Source organism: Cryptomeria japonica, unplaced genomic scaffold, assembly GCF_030272615.1.
Source record: "Cryptomeria japonica unplaced genomic scaffold, Sugi_1.0 HiC_scaffold_68, whole genome shotgun sequence".
In the NCBI taxonomy this organism is placed as follows: domain Eukaryota; kingdom Viridiplantae; phylum Streptophyta; class Pinopsida; order Cupressales; family Cupressaceae; genus Cryptomeria; species Cryptomeria japonica.
This window is the reverse complement of record NW_026728890.1, coordinates 355001-366121: the sequence shown is the minus strand read 5'-3', so window position 1 is coordinate 366121 and position 11121 is coordinate 355001. Positions and strand designations below refer to the sequence as shown.

Below are 11121 nucleotides of genomic sequence, written 5' to 3'. Positions count from 1 at the left end.
CCGAGCGCCTTGGTGCACCGGGGCAAGATCGAGCGTGCACCCGAGGCGCCCCGAACATGCACCAAGGTGCACTCGGCCCACATGTGAGCGCAGGTCGTTGCGCCCGAGGTGGTGTGTGGGCACCGCGTTGCAGACGGGACACTGCACGCACACGACGCCCCCTCCAGGTGCACGCACGTAGGCCGGGCCGGGTGCACACCCGACGCCCTAGCAAGGTGCGCGCACCCGGGCAGGGCTCACACTTGGCGAACGGGGCGCACTTCGCGAGGGAGGGTGTGCACCTCGACGGGGGTGGGTGGCCGGGGTGGATTCGCACGTGGGTCGCGGTTTGCTAAGTACACACTGCGACAAGCTCATAACGGGTGCGATCATACCAGCATTAGTGCACCGGATCCCATCAGAACTCCGCAGTTAAGCGCGCTTGGGCCGGAGTAGTACTGGGATGGGTGACCTCCCGGGAAGTCCCGGTGTTGCACCCTTTTTTAGTTTTTCGCCGGGCGTCGCAATGCTATTTGAATAAACCTTTTGCCCGTTTGCGTTCTCGTCGGGGCCGGGCCGGGCCGGGGTGCGCTGCCCGCACTACCGCGCGCGCGGGGGCGACACCGAGCGCGCACCCGAGGCACCCCGAGCACACAGGCCACGGTGCAACCCGGGCGTTGTGCGCGCACCCCGGTGCGCCCGAGGTGCTGCGCGCGCACCCAGGTGAAATCGGTGTGCACCTCGGCCAGTGCGCGCTCGGTCGAGTCGCGCACGTTGGCCAAGGTGCACGGTGATGTTTCTTACTCTAAGGTTCCGCACCAGACGCCCGGGACAGGTGAGCGAAGCTGGGCGGGGCCGGGTGCGCGGCCGGGGCAGGTGCACGCAGCTGGAGAGAGCTTTGGAGCACACTTCGGAGCGCACCAATGATGCGCTCCATTCAAAAGTTTCCTGAAAAGGCAAAAAAAGTTGAGATTATAGAATTTCCCACTTGAGAGATTGTAAAAAAAAAAAATTTAAAATGAAGGAAACGCGGGTGCCAAGGTGTGCGCAGCCCAGCCAAGGTGTGCGCACCAAGGCGCCCACCCTGGCGAAGGTGCACGCAAGGTGCGCACCCGAGGCAAACCGGACAATTAACCCAACTTTCGACTTCGCGCGCACCTTGGAGCGCACTTCGGAGCGCTCCTTGGTGCGCACCAATCTTGGGCACCTCGGAGTGCACCATGGCGCCCACCAAGGTGCGCACCCGGGGCAAACCGAGCTCCGACTTCGTGCGCACCTTGGAGCGCACGAAAGGTGCGCACCATGGCGCCCACCAAGGTGCGCAGCCCAGCCAAGGCGTGCGCATCAAGGTGCGCACCCTGGCGAAGGTGCGCACCCGGGGCAAACCGAGCTCCGACTTCGTGCGCACCTTGGAGCGCACAAAAGGTGCGCAACCCAGCCAAGGTGTGCGCACCCCGGTCAAACCGAGCTCCGAATCGTGCGCACCAGAGGTGCACGCCATCGTGCGCACCTTGGAGCACACTTCGGAGCCCTCCTTGGTGCGCGCCGATGTTGCGCACCTCGGAGCGCACCCGGGGAAAACAATGCAATTAACCCGACTTTCGACTTCGTGGGCACCTCGGAGCGCTCTCGGGTTCGCACCTCGGAGCACACCGAGGTGCGCACCTTTGATGCGCTGCCTTCACCAATTTCCAGAAAAGGCAAGAAAACATTGAGAAGGTGTGCGCACCGAGGTGCCCACCCTGGCGAAGGTGCACGCGAGGTGCGCACCCGGGGCAAACCGGGCTCCGACTTCGTGCACGCCGCACCTTGGAGCACACTTCGGAGCGCTCCTTGGTGCGCACCAGGGCGCGCAACCCAGCCGAGGTGCCCACCCCGGCGAAGGTGCACGCGAGGTGCGCACCCGGGGCAAACCGGGCTCCGACTTCGTGCACGCCATGGTGCCCACCGCGGCGAAGGTGCACGCGAGGTGCGCACCCGGGGCAAACCGGGCTCCGACTTCGTGCACGCCGCACCTTGGAGCACACTTCGGAGCGCTCCTTGGTGCGCACCATGGTGCCCACCAGGGCGCGCAACCCCGCCGAAGGTGCACGCGAGGTGCGCACCCGGGGCAAACCGGGCTCCGACTTCGTGCACGCCGCACCTTGGAGCACACTTCGGAGCGCTCCTTGGTGCGCACCATGGTGCCCACCAGGGCGCGCAACCCCGCCGAAGGTGCACGCGAGGTGCGCACCCGGGGCAAACCGGGCTCCGACTTCGTGCACGCCATGGTGCGCACCGCGGCGAAGGTGCGCACCCGGGGCAAACCGGGCTCCGACTTCGTGCACGCCGCACCTTGGAGCACACTTCGGAGCGCTCCTTGGTGCGCACCAGGGCGCGCAACCCAGCCGAGGTGCCCACCCCGGCGAAGGTGCACGCGAGGTGCGTACCCGGGGCAAACCGGGCTCCGACTTCGTGCACGCCGCACCTTGGAGCACACTTCGGAGCGCTCCTTGGTGCGCACCATGGTGCCCACCAGGCCGCGCAACCCAGCCAAGGTGTGCGCACCAAGGTGCACGCGAGGTGCGCACCCGGGGCAAACCGGGGTCCGACTTCGTGCACGCCGCACCTTGGAGCACACATCGGGGCGCTCCCGGGTTCGCACCGGCGTTGCGCACCGTGGTGGGCACCTCGGAGCACACCAAGGTGGGCAGCGAGGTGCGCACCTTTGATGCGATGCCTTCACTAATTTCCATAAAAGGCAAAAAAAAAACGAGATTTTAAAATTTCCGTTTTGAAAGATAGTGAGAAAAAGGGAATGCTGGTGCCATCTTGAGCCCGCCCTGGTGCGCAGCCCAGCCAAGGTGTGCGCACCAAGGTGCCCACCCTGGCGAAGGTGCGCGCCCGGGCAATTAATCCAACTTCCAACTTCGCGCGCGCCAGGGTGGGAGCGCACCCAACAACCGGGCCTGGGAAGAGCCAATGCGAGAAACCCCACCAAACGCTCTGACAAAAAAAGAGGGGGCGCTCCAGTAACCCCGCTTCGGAGCGCACCCTGGGCAAACCCAGCCAAGGTGCCCACCCCGGCCAAGGTGCAGGCGAGGTGCGCACCCGGGGCAAACCGGGCTCCGACAACGTGCACGCCGCACCTTGGAGCACACTTCGTAGCGCTCCCGGGTGCGCACCTCAGAGCACACCAAGGTGGGCAGCGAGGTGCGCACCTTTGATGCGCTGCCTTCACTAATTTCCAGAAAAGGCAAAAAAAAAAGGAGATTTTAAAATTTCCGTTTTGAAAGATAGTGAAAAAAACGGAACGCGCGTGCCATCTTGAGCCCGCCCTGGTGCGCAGCCCAGGTAAGGTGCCCACCCTGGCAAAGGTGCGCACCCGGGCAATTAACCCTACTTCCGACTTCGTGCGCGCCAGGGTGGCAACCGGGCCTCGGAAGAGCCAATGCGAGAAACCCCACCAAACGCTCCGACAAAAAAAGAGGCGGCGCTCCAATAACCCCGCTTCGGAGCGCAGCCGGGGCAAACCCAGCCAAGGTGCCCACCCCGACGAAGGTGCACGCGAGGTGCGCACCCGGGGCAAACCGGGCTCCGACAACGTGCACGCAGCACCTTGGAGCACACTTCGAAGCACTCCCGGGTGCCCACCGGCGTTGCGCACCGTGGTGGGCAGCGAGGTGCGCACCTTTGATGCGCTGCCTTCACTAATTTCCAGAAAAAGGCAAAAAAAAATGAGATTTTAAAATTTCCGTTTTGAAAGATAGTGAAAAAAAAGGAACGCGGGTGCCATCTTGAGCCCGCCCTGGTGCGCAGCCCAGGCAAGGCATGCGCACCAAGGTGCCCACCCGAGGTGCACACCCGGGGCAAACCGGGCTCCGACTTCGTGCAGGCCGCACCTTGGAGCACACTTCGGAGCGCTCCTTGGTGCGCACCATGGTGCCCACCAGGGCGCGCAACCCAGCCAAGGTCTGCACACCAAGGTGCCCACCCCGGCGAAGGTGCACGCGAGGTGCGCACCCGGGGCAAACCGGGCTCCGACTTCGTGCACGCCATGGTGCCCACCGCGGCGAAGGTGCACGCGAGGTGCGCACCCGGGGCAAACCGGGCTCCGACTTCGTGCACGCCGCACCTTGGAGCACACTTCGGAGCGCTCCTTGGTGCGCACCATGGTGCCCACCAGGGCGCGCAACCCAGCCAAGGTGTGCGCACCAAGGTGCACGCGAGGTGCGCACCCGGGGCAAACCGGGGTCCGACTTCGTGCACGCCGCACCTTGGAGCACACATCGGAGCGCTCCCAGGTTCGCACCAGCGTTGCGCACCTTTGATGCGCTGCCTTCACTAATTTCAAGAAAAGGCAAAAAAAAACGAGATTTTAAAATTTCCGTTCTGAAAGATAGTGAAAAAAACGGAACGCGGGTGCCATCTTGAGCCCTTCCTGGTGCGCAGCCCAGGCAAGTTGTGCGCACCAAGGTGCCCACCCTGGCGGAGGTGCGCGCCCGGGGCAATCCGGGCTCCGACTTCGTGCACTGCATGGTGCCCACCAAGGCGCGCAACCCAGCCAAGGTGCCCACCGCAGCGAAGGTGCACGCGAGGTGCGCACCCGAGGTGCACACCCGGGGCAAACCGGGCTCCGACTTCGTGCACGCCGCACCTTGGAGCACACTTCAGAGCGCTCCTTGGTGCGCACCAGGGCGCGCAACCCAGCCGAGGTGCCCACCCCGGCGAAGGTGCACGCGAGGTGCGCACCCGGGGCAAACCGGGCTCCGACTTCGTGCACGCCATGGTGCCCACCGCGGCGAAGGTGCGCACCCGGGGCAAACCGGGCTCCGACTTCGTGCACGCCGCACCTTGGAGCACACTTCGGAGCGCTCCTTGGTGCGCACCATGGTGCCCACCAGGCCGCGCAACCCAGCCAAGGTGTGCGCACCAAGGTGCACGCGAGGTGCGCACCCGGGGCAAACCGGGGTCCGACTTCGTGCACGCCGCACCTTGGAGCACACATCGGGGCGCTCCCGGGTTCGCACCGGCGTTGCGCACCGTGGTGGGCACCTCGGAGCACACCAAGGTGGGCAGCGAGGTGCGCACCTTTGATGCGATGCCTTCACTAATTTCCATAAAAGGCAAAAAAAAAACGAGATTTTAAAATTTCCGTTTTGAAAGATAGTGAGAAAAAGGGAATGCTGGTGCCATCTTGAGCCCGCCCTGGTGCGCAGCCCAGCCAAGGTTTGCGCACCAAGGTGCCCACCCTGGCGAAGGTGCGCGCCCGGGCAATTAACCCAACTTCCAACTTCGCGCGCGCCAGGGTGGGAGCGCACCCAACAACCGGGCCTGGGAAGAGCCAATGCGAGAAACCCCACCAAACTCTCTGACAAAAAAAGAGGGGGCGCTCCAGTAACCCCGCTTCGGAGCGCACCCTGGGCAAACCCAGCCAAGGTGCCCACCCCGGCCAAGGTGCAGGCGAGGTGCGCACCCGGGGCAAACCGGGCTCCGACAACGTGCACGCCGCACCTTGGAGCACACTTCGTAGCGCTCCCGGGTGCGCACCTCAGAGCACACCAAGGTGGGCAGCGAGGTGCGCACCTTTGATGCGCTGCCTTCACTAATTTCCAGAAAAGGCAAAAAAAAAAGGAGATTTTAAAATTTCCGTTTTGAAAGATAGTGAAAAAAACGGAACGCGCGTGCCATCTTGAGCCCGCCCTGGTGCGCAGCCCAGGTAAGGTGCCACCCTGGCAAAGGTGCGCACCCGGGCAATTAACCCTACTTCCGACTTCGTGCGCGCCAGGGTGGCAACCGGGCCTCGGAAGAGCCAATGCGAGAAACCCCACCAAACGCTCCGACAAAAAAAGAGGCGGCGCTCCAATAACCCCGCTTCGGAGCGCAGCCGGGGCAAACCAAGCCAAGGTGCCCACCCCGACGAAGGTGCACGCGAGGTGCGCACCCGGGGCAAACCGGGCTCCGACAACGTGCACGCAGCACCTTGGAGCACACTTCGAAGCACTCCCGGGTGCCCACCGGCGTTGCGCACCGTGGTGGGCAGCGAGGTGCGCACCTTTGATGCGCTGCCTTCACTAATTTCCAGAAAAAGGCAAAAAAAAATGAGATTTTAAAATTTCCGTTTTGAAAGATAGTGAAAAAAAAGGAACGCGGGTGCCATCTTGAGCCCGCCCTGGTGCGCAGCCCAGGCAAGGCATGCGCACCAAGGTGCCCACCCGAGGTGCACACCCGGGGCAAACCGGGCTCCGACTTCGTGCAGGCCGCACCTTGGAGCACACTTCGGAGCGCTCCTTGGTGCGCACCATGGTGCCCACCAGGGCGCACCCGAGGCAAACCGGGCTCCGACTTCGTGCACGCCGCACCTTGGAGCACACATCGGAGCGCTCCCAGGTTCGCACCAGCGTTGCGCACCTTTGATGCGCTGCCTTCACTAATTTCCAGAAAAGGCAAAAAAAAACGATATTTTAAAATTTCCGTTCTGAAAGATAGTGAAAAAAACGGAACGCGGGTGCCATCTTGAGCCCTTCCTGATGCGCAGCCCAGGCAAGTTGTGCGCACCAAGGTGCCCACCCTGGCGGAGGTGCGCGCCCGGGGCAAACCGGGCTCCGACTTCGTGCACTGCATGGTGCCCACCAAGGCGCGCAACCCAGCCAAGGTGCCCACCGCAGCGAAGGTGCACGCGAGGTGCGCACCCGAGGTGCACACCCGGGGCAAACCGGGCTCCGACTTCGTGCACGCCGCACCTTGGAGCACACTTCAGAGCGCTCCTTGGTACGCACCAGGGCGCGCAACCCAGCCAAGGTGCTCACCCCGGCGAAGGTGCACGCGAGGTGCGCACCCGGGGCAAACCGGGCTCGGACTTCGTGCACGCCGCACCTTGGAGCACACATCGGAGCGCTCCCGGGTTCGCACCAGCATTGCGCACCTTTGATGCGCTGCCTTCACTAATTTCCAGAAAAGGCAAAAAAAAGAAAAAAATGAGATTTTAAAATTTCCGTTTTGAAAGATAGTGAAAAAAACGGAACGCGGGTGCCATCTTGAGCCCGCCCTGGTGTGCAGCCCAGGCAAGTTGTGCGCACCAAGGCACCCACCCTGGCCAAGGTGGGTCACGGGGTGGGTCCTAGGGTGGGTAACGGGGTGGGTACTAAGGTGCGTGCCAAGGTGGGTCATAGGGTGGGTGCCAAGGTGGGCACCAGGGTGGGTGTGCACCAACCCTAGCCAGGGTAGGTCACGGGGTGGTTGTCGGGGTGGGCGTCAAGGAGCCAAGGTGGGTGGCAAGTAGCCAAGTTGCGTGCCAAGGTGGGTGTCGGGGTGGGTGCCAAGGATCCAAGGTGGGTGCCAAGGAACCAAGGTGGGTGTCTGGGTGGGTGCCGAGGTGGGAGCCAGGGTGGGTCCCAAGGTGAGTGCAAAGGTGGGTGCCAGGGTCAAGGTGAGTGCCAATGTGGGTTCCAAGGTGCCAGGGTCAGGGTGAGTGCCAATGTGGGTTCAAAGGTGCTAAGTTGGGTGCGAGGTTGGGTGCGAGGGTGGGTGGGTGCCAAGGTGTGCTAGGTGGAAGCCCGGGTGGGTCGGCATCCCATGGGTGTCGAGTTGGGTGCCTGATGGGTGCTTCTTGTCAAGTTTTAGTCGTCGGGACTCATTTCGAGCCTTAGAGGTCGTTTCTTGTCCGGTTGCCCTGTCTTCGACCTGGGAACCCAATTTTGGTCCTCGGGTCCCATTTTTTTTTGTCTCGCATCCCACTTTTGGCCTGTGGCCTTTTCGGGGTCGATTCTCGTTTTGGGCATCAGAGCATGTTTCTTCTCCTAAAACCCAATATTTGTTTATTAAGTCTCGGAACACATTTTTGTTCTCGTGGACCCATCATGGGTCTTGGAACGCATTTGTGGTCCTTGGGTCCCATTTTGCATCCCGAAACTTGTGTTTTGGTGCTTGATCCCTATTTTGGGTGCCCACCTTGCACCAAGTGCGCACCCGGGGCAAACCGAGCGCCTTGGTGCACCGGGGCAAGATCGAGCGTGCACCCGAGGCGCCCCGAACATGCACCAAGGTGCACTCGGCCCACATGTGAGCGCAGGTCGTTGCGCCCGAGGTGGTGTGTGGGCACCGCGTTGCAGACGGGACACTGCACGCACACGACGCCCCCTACAGGTGCACGCACGTAGGCCGGGCCGGGTGCACACCCGACGCCCTAGCAAGGTGCGCGCACCCGGGCAGGGCTCACACTTGGCGAACGGGGCGCACTTCGCGAGGGAGGGTGTGCACCTCGACGGGGGTGGGTGGCCGGGGTGGATTCGCACGTGGGTCGCGGTTTGCTAAGTACACACTGCGACAAGCTCATAACGGGTGCGATCATACCAGCGTTAGTGCACCGGATCCCATCAGAACTCCGCAGTTAAGCGCGCTTGGGCCGAAGTAGTACTGGGATGGGTGACCTCCCGGGAAGTCCCGGTGTTGCACCCTTTTTTAGTTTTTCGCCGGGCATCGCAATGCTATTTGAATAAACCTTTTGCCCGTTTGCGTTCTCGTCGGGGCCGGGCCGGGCCGGGGTGCGCTGCCCGCACTACCGCGCGCGCGGGGGCGACACCGAGCGCGCACCCGAGGCGCCCCGAGCACACAGGCCACGGTGCAACCCGGGCGTTGTGCGCGCACCCCGGTGCGCCCGAGGTGCTGCGCGCGCACCCAGGTGAAATCGGTGTGCACCTCGGCCAGTGCGCGCTCGGATCGAGTCGCGCACGTTGGCCAAGGTGCACGGTGATGTTTCTTACTCTAAGGTTCCGCACCAGACGCCCGGGACAGGTGAGCGAAGCTGGGCGGGGCCGGGTGCGCGGCCGGGGCAGGTGCACGCAGCTGGAGAGAGCTTTGGAGCACACTTCGGAGCGCACCAATGATGCGCTCCATTCAAAAGTTTCCTGAAAAGGCAAAAAAAGTTGAGATTATAGAATTTCCCACTTGAGAGATTGTAAAAAAAAAAAATTTAAAATGAAGGAAACGCGGGTGCCAAGGTGTGCGCAGCCCAGCCAAGGTGTGCGCACCAAGGCGCCCACCCTGGCGAAGGTGCACGCAAGGTGCGCACCCGAGGCAAACCGGACAATTAACCCAACTTTCGACTTCGCGCGCACCTTGGAGCGCACTTCGGAGCGCTCCTTGGTGCGCACCAATCTTGGGCACCTCGGAGTGCACCATGACCCAACTTTCGACTTCGCGCGCACCTTGGAGCGCACTTCGGAGCGCTCCTTGGTGCGCACCAATCTTGGGCACCTCGGAGTGCACCATGGCGCCCACCAAGGTGCGCACCCGGGGCAAACCGAGCTCCGACTTCGTGCGCACCTTGGAGCGCACGAAAGGTGCGCACCATGGCGCCCACCAAGGTGCGCAGCCCAGGCCAAGGCTGTGCGCATCAAGGTGCGCACCCTGGCGAAGGTGCGCACCCGGGGCAAACCGAGCCTCCGACTTCGTGCGCACCTTGGGAGCGCACAAAAGGTGCGCAACCCAGCCAAGGTGTGCGCACCCCGGTCAAACCGAGCTCCGAATCGTGCGCACCAGAGGTGCACGCCATCGTGCGCACCTTGGAGCACACTTCGGAGCCCTCCCTTGGTGCGCGCCGATGTTGCGCACCTCGGAGCGCACCCGGGGAAAACAATGCAATTAACCCGACTTTCGACTTCGTGGGCACCTCGGAGCGCTCTCGGGTTCGCACCTCGGAGCACACCGAGGTGCGCACCTTTGATGCGCTGCCTTCACCAATTTCCAGAAAAGGCAAGAAAACATTGAGAAGGTGTGCGCACCGAGGTGCCCACCCTGGCGAAGGTGCACGCGAGGTGCGCACCCGGGGCAAACCGGGCTCCGACTTCGTGCACGCCGCACCTTGGAGCACACTTCGGAGCGCTCCTTGGTGCGCACCAGGGCGCGCAACCCAGCCGAGGTGCCCACCCCGGCGAAGGTGCACGCGAGGTGCGCCACCCGGGGCAAACCGGGGCTCCGACTTCGTGCACGCCATGGTGCCCACCGCGGCGAAGGTGCACGCGAGGTGCGCACCCGGGGCAAACCGGGGCTCCGACTTCGTGCACGCCGCACCTTGGAGCACACTTCGGAGCGCTCCTTGGTGCGCACCATGGTGCCCACCAGGGCGCGCAACCCCGCCGAAGGTGCACGCGAGGTGCGCACCCGGGGCAAACCGGGCTCCGACTTCGTGCACGCCGCACCTTGGAGCACACTTCGGAGCGCTCCTTGGTGCGCACCATGGTGCCCACCAGGGCGCGCAACCCCGCCGAAGGTGCACGCGAGGGTGCGCACCCGGGGCAAACCGGGCTCCGACTTCGTGCACGCCGCACCTTGGAGCACACTTCGAGCGCTCCTTGGTGCGCACCAGGGCGCGCAACCCAGCCGAGGTGCCCACCCCGGCGAAGGTGCGTACCCGGGGCAAACCCGGGCTCCGACTTCGTGCACGCCGCACCTTGGAGCACACTTCGGAGCGCTCCTTGGTGCGCACCATGGTGCCCACCAGGCCGCGCAACCCAGCCAAGGTGTGCGCACCAAGGTGCACGCGAGGGTGCGCACCCGGGGCAAACCGGGGTCCGACTTCGTGCACGGCCGCACCTTGGAGCACACATCGGGGGCGCTCCCGGGTTCGCACCGGCGTTGCGCACCGTGGTGGGCACCTCGGAGCACACCAAGGTGGGCAGCGAGGTGCGCACCTTTGATGCGATGCCTTCACTAATTTCCATAAAAGGCAAAAAAAAAACGAGATTTTAAAATTTCCGTTTTGAAAGATAGTGAGAAAAAGGGAATGCTGGTGCCATCTTGAGCCCGCCCTGGTGCGCAGCCCAGCCAAGGTGTGCGCACCAAGGTGCCCACCCTGGCGAAGGTGCGCGCCCGGGCAATTAACCCAACTTCCAACTTCGCGCGCGCCAGGGTGGGAGCGCACCCAACAACCGGCCTGGGAAGAGCCAATGCGAGAAACCCCACCAAACGCTCTGACAAAAAAAGAGGGGGCGCTCCAGTAACCCCCGCTTCGGAGCGCACCCTGGGCAAACCCAGCCAAGGTGCCCACCCCGGCCAAGGTGCAGGCGAGGTGCGCACCCGGGGCAAACCGGGCTCCGACAACGTGCACGCCGCACCTTGGAGCACACTTCGTAGCGCTCCCGGGTGCGCACCTCAGAGCACACC

The 11121-nt window shown here is 63.6% G+C and overlaps 2 non-coding genes across 2 annotated transcripts; both read left to right on the top strand.

Moving 5' to 3' along the window:
• The first annotated feature begins 360 nt into the window (after nt 1-360).
• Nucleotides 361-479, top strand: LOC131863765 (5S ribosomal RNA). The gene has a single exon (XR_009362660.1). It is a non-coding gene; the product is annotated as a 5S ribosomal RNA (ribosomal RNA).
• A 7817-nt stretch (nt 480-8296) lies between these two features.
• LOC131863772 (5S ribosomal RNA) lies at nt 8297-8415 on the top strand. Its single transcript, XR_009362667.1, has one exon. It is a non-coding gene; the product is annotated as a 5S ribosomal RNA (ribosomal RNA).
• The last annotated feature ends 2706 nt before the right edge of the window (nt 8416-11121 follow it).